Here is a 6,000-nt window from a genome sequence, read left to right as displayed (position 1 = left end):
TGTAAGTTCGATTCTCTGCAAAGGCAGTTGAATTTTGTTTCCTAACTCCATCTTCACATCAGTCAGCTGTTAGAAAAACCTTCATTTACAGATATTATTCTACAGATGTTAAATACTTGACACTGACTTATGGTATAGTCTGTTATCAGGATGGCCGTCGAACAGCGATGTAAAAACCGCCCACATTTTATGTGGAAGGACTGTCATCAAAAACGCTGTACATCATGCTAATTCAAACAAGCTGGCCAATAGTGGTCCAGATAACCAACAAGTATATTTATATGTTCACAAGTATTGTGTGAATTTTATTAAATTTGGAGCATGTCAGGGTTGTGAGTTAATCTTTAAGCATTTAATTTGATGATATTGCAGAATATATATATCCCTTTTTCAAGATATAGGAGCTGTACCTAGATATATGCTTTTATACCTGTAGAAAATCTTACATTTTATTGTGCTGGAGAAGCATTGGCTTTGAAGTTATTGAACAGAGGTAAGCATTTCAAAAATTTATTCATTTCGTTTAGAAAACTTCATTCGGATCTAAAAAAAATTACCTCGCAGTTAATTTTCACTGTTTCTTCAGTCATTGTTTTTATGTAAATGCGTCTCTTCTTGATTTGCTATTTCATGTTTTTGAACCTTGAAAATATCCAAAATTGAATATATCAATATTTTCTCTGCCATCTTGAATTTTAACTCTTTTGATGTTTTTGGCAGCAGGAAAAATATTTTGACTGCTGGAGTGAAAAAAAAAGTTTCTAAGTTCACCTCACTTATGAAAATCATTGCCGCATGCACCTTTGAATATGCACTTCTAGAAAATTGTTTTGGTTGTCTCTGAAGTATCCGAAAAAACTTGTATACAAGAGATTTTTATTTTGTGATATATAATTTGTTATGTGTTGCGTAATAACATTGCAATATAAGAATTAAGATGCTTACATTCACCACCTTTATATTATGTATCTATATTTCATGTAACTTCTTATTTTCCTTAATTATATCTTGTTTTCTTGTTGATTCATTTTTTCCATGTGTATATTTTACTGTGTTTTTTTTTTGAAGATGCATGGTATTTTTCCTTTATAGAATAATCAGTTTTATTAATTACTTTATATCAAATTAGTGTAATCTCTTTCTCAAGCCTCTATGGTTCACCCCCATAAAAGCGTATTGAAAACATTTTTCTTTTTACAATAACGGATGTAAATTGGTGCTGTTGGAATACTTTTAATTTAAACATGCATTAGCAGAAAAAGTTAATTAGAGTGAATTTTTTTAATAGGTAAAATAGTTAATTAGAATAAAATATATAGTTTGTCTTGATTTTAATGTTAAGATTTTGTCTATATAAATAGATAAAATCTTGCTCAGTAAAGTTTAACAGTTTTTACCCTGAATCTTATTTCCAATTTCCTCAATTTGGTGCAATTATAAATCTCTGAAGACGTAAAATTTCAGCTGCTCTCAAAAAATGACACCAACAAGGAAAAGAATAAACTCCTTCTGGATTAAAAAAAGTATTAGACTTATATAGCTGTATTTTATACTGAAATTACACTAAAAGATCTAACACTAACACAGCGTTTCTCAACCTTTCTGAACCCAAGGACCAGTGAAATACCTGAAACAATTCAATGGATCTCTTGTGTCCCGTATTATGGGGCATGCCTCTATTTTTAGTTCTGAATTGTTTTATACATTTCTTCAAATTTTTTTCAACGATGCTCATTTAAATTTGTAATGTTTACTAAATTTTCAGGAATAAACAGCATTTTTTTCATACCTTACCAATCCAATCCATGTAAATACAAATATCCTCCTCACATATTTCTCAGGTTCAATATTTTTATCTCAATTTTTCATTGATTTTTAGTGCAATAGGAGATTTAGTAGACTTATGGTAAAGTTTTGATGGTAAGTGGCAATAACCCGTATTTTACAGTATTTGAGATCCCAGTTTTCTTATTTTTCTCAATAATATATAGTCATCTAGTCATTTGAATATGTTTTTCATCAAATAAGTTTTTGTTTACTATGATTTATAGCAGCCCTTTATTTTCCCACTTTCACCCATTTTTACAGTAATTAGCCAACTTGTTATAAATTGCATCTTTTGACTAAACACAATTAGTGATATCCCTTATATAAGATCGCAATTTCCCGCATTTGTGATGTATTGAAAAGGTCCATGAAGTCAGTTTTCTATTTGATTTCAATAATGAAAATACTCAGTCCTAAATTTTTTTTTTCCGTTTCATAGGGCCTGATGGTTCGTAGATGGTGACAACAAGAAACGGAAGCATATAGTTCACAGCTCACTTACTTAATTATTTCTCATCTAACATTTTTTACACTCTAATTTTTCAGCTCTACAAGTAGAATATTTCGATGCACATTCTCTAAAATACTTCAGATTGCATCTCTATTTTTCATTTCTCGTCATGAATTTATATCAAATTGACTTTGCACTGTTTGGTATATTAAATACAGGATGAGCAAAATGTTCATAGAAACTTTATCTTATAAAAATAACCAAAATAAAAAATGGTTTGCATGGTTATCATTGCTAGGTCATGGAAAATTTTTAATAACACAAAAAACAGTGGATAGGTGGCACTGGTACGAGCGACTACAGTGGAAATATGTAAATGAAACAGTTATAAGAACTTGCGCTCCTAATCCACAACCAGTTCACTGTGTAACCTGCATATGTGACTGTAAACTGTGTATGTGAACAAGGATGCTGAGTGCGAAGGATAAAGCTTTGTTGGTGAAGTTGTTTTACGTGAACCAGTGGTGGTGATCATGGGAACACATACTGCTGTAATAAATGATTTGGAGGCGTTCTGTTCATTATTTGCTTTTTTTTTTTTACTTGTGTACATCAGTGCCACCTATCGGCTGTTTTTTGAGTTTTTTCCCATCTTAAAAAAATTCTAGTGACCTAGCGATGCTAACCCTGCAAACCATTTTTTATTTCGGTTATTTTTCTTGTTTTTATGAATTTTTCACGTTTTTACGGACTTTTTACCCATCCTGTATATAGTTCATTCAGTTTGAAATTGTACCACACTATATCAGGGCTTGACTATCCTGGGTGCCAGGTACTCCAAGCGATTGAAAGAATCTGTATTAGTGCCTTAAATTTTCTTTGCATGATTATTTAATTGAAATCAGAGGATAACAAAAATATTGTTGGCTACAGATAAGAAAGAAAGAAAAAGGTCAGAAAGTAAAACAAAAATTATGACAGTTTTTCTCAAAAAGAATGCTTGGCAAAATTTACTTTTATAGTGATGAATTGTCCAAATAACAATATTATCCTATAGTCCTGATGTATTTTTTTCATTGTGTTAATTCTATCTTTAACAAAGGATTGACAAATTGGAGAAAAATTGGGGTGTGTCAGCCAAATATTTTAGGGGCCAAGTGTTTTTTTTCAGAGCCAGTAATCACACTTAGAAAATTTTAGGCACCAATACCAATTTTTTTAGTCACAATGGCAACTTGGTACCTGAGATTTGTCAAGCCCTGTCTATAACGGTGTGTTTCTCCAATCACTTGAGTATCATTATATAGGCTTCCCACTGTGTTGACAATTCTTTTTGAGTGGGTGAAATTTTAAACAACTTGTTATACACATTATATTTGAAGCGTCTTGTTCATACTTCTGTATTTTTGGATGTGTACTTGGGCTAAAGTCGTCCTCAATGAAATTTTTTCAAATTTCTATTCAGTTATTAGTAAATTGAAATAGTTTGTGTGTGCCCAGTAGAACCTAGATTATCTGGGAACCAAATTAACTGGGATACAAAAATTTCTAAACTTTACAGAAAGTGAAAGATAGCCATTTTTTGTTTTAGTGATTGCGATGCCATCACACATTCCGTACCCAATACAGGCAGTGGGGAAAAAATATTTGAGTCGTCCTTCTTTTTAAACCCATTTAAAATCTTTACTGTCTACAGTCTTAAAATAAAGAATACAATAGAATTCCCAGACTGTTCAGTTTAGCACTAAATGTCTTATTGTTTTTAATGCATTTTCTCTTAGCTTAATTAATTTTACATGAGATGAATCAAAACCCTTTTTGAAAGAGAAGTGTATTTGAAAGTGATTCTGAGGTGGCAATGTAAATTAATCTGGCTTTAGTGACAGTTACTCATTGGATTCATTTTGATTGGCACAAAAATTCAGCTTACATTGTGGCTGTTTTATGTTAGCACATGCATTCATATCAATGAAAATGTTTGTCAGCTTAATCCGCATTCACATTAGTTAAGGCAGAAAAATGTTTAAAAAAATCTTTTAGCTGAAAAATTCTGTGATATTTAGCCAGAACATGATATCTCCAAAAGAATGGCTTTTTTATATAAAAGTAAGTCTTGCTAATTATAATTAATTAGAAGTGAGATAATTGTACAAATATGTGAATGCGGCTAAACATGCTGATGTATGATATTTTAATTTGCATTTGTGTATATGCTTTATTGTTAATTTTTAAATGACAATGAAAATGCTTATATCCAGGGTTGTTTGGTTTAAACCACGTTGGTTTAAACCTTGGTTTTAACCAAGTGGTTTTTTTAAAAAAACCAGTTTGGTTTTTTTCAAAAAATCAAATAAAAGTTGCCTAAATATAATTTTTTCCCTTGAAAAATATCACAATGGTTCATTATTAGCCAAAATGTTTCATTTTTACCACATTTTATATCCTTGGGGTACATTCTGATGGTATATCTTTAAATGACATAATATTTTATAAGCGGTTTTTTTCAAAAAGTCTCATAAAAGTGGCCAGAATATATATATATTTTTCATATGAAGTATCTTAGTCATTTAAAGTTATATACAAAAGCCAAAATTTCTCATTCTTACAACATTTTTTACCCTTTGGCTACATTCTGATGCTCTATCTTTAGCAAATTCATGAATAAGGATTGCATCACACATCTAAATGTAGTGGTGTATTATCTCACAGGGTTTCTTTTTCCCTTCACAAAGCAGCTACAGTAGCGACACCATCATGCTAGGGGCAGGTGGTCCTATAATCCAATAAAGACATCAGCTGTCCTTAAAGGACAAAGACCAGTGTACTAGTAGTTACATTACCTCACATACATTTTCATTTTCTTTCCCATAAGAAGTAGCACGTCTCCTACTGTATATCTCCCAGTCTTAATATTCAATAGTAGTTTTTTTTATACTTTCACACTGCTAAGCCCAGTTAATCAGGGTTCTACTGAATAATAATAACAGATTTATGAAAAATAATCAGCTATATACAGGGAGATTATAATTTGAATTTTGATTCCCCAAAACTATATAATAAGTACTGATCAGAATGACTTGAAAATTTGCATGGATACTCCTGAAGCAATGGAAGTTTCTTTCCAAAAGAAAAAAGTGCAAAATGTGCAAGTAGATGATGCTGTACTTGGCCAGCAGTATAATCTATTTTGTGCCACCACATCATTTCAGCACTTCCACAGCATCAGTGTGTGGATAGAACTTCTATCAAGATGCACATTGCAATACCAGCAAAGCAGCTGCTGAAGACCCATTTTGACAGGATGCACCTTAACCCTTGCAACTTCTGGCTGTGGGTGTAATAAACAGTGGTCAGATTGCAAACTTTGAATTGCAATCTCCAGTACATTCCCTATATGTTAGAAGTTCCTCAGGAATATTAACGGGGGGGGGGGGGGCATTTGGTTTAATAAAGCTGAATTGCAAGCACATCTACATCATGACCCTGGCATACTCCGATTCTGTTGTTGAACAACAATTTTTGTGCTTTCAACCTCAGGTTGGACAACATATTTAACATTTCTTAAGTAAGTTGTAGTTATTTGTTCAATTACTTCGTTTTTTGTGATTTTTCCATGAATTATGAAATCATGCAATGCTATAATTAAGGTATCATTTTGCCATGACTGGCTATCGTTTCCATTCTGCGAGCAAATTTCCCACATGTTGGATGATGTCATTAAT

Source organism: Pholcus phalangioides, unplaced genomic scaffold (genome assembly GCF_987345545.1).
Source record: "Pholcus phalangioides strain wild (caught in Gottingen) unplaced genomic scaffold, Ppha-v1.0 ptg000015l_1, whole genome shotgun sequence".
In the NCBI taxonomy this organism is placed as follows: Eukaryota; Metazoa; Arthropoda; class Arachnida; order Araneae; family Pholcidae; genus Pholcus; species Pholcus phalangioides.
This window is presented reverse-complemented; position numbering follows the sequence as displayed.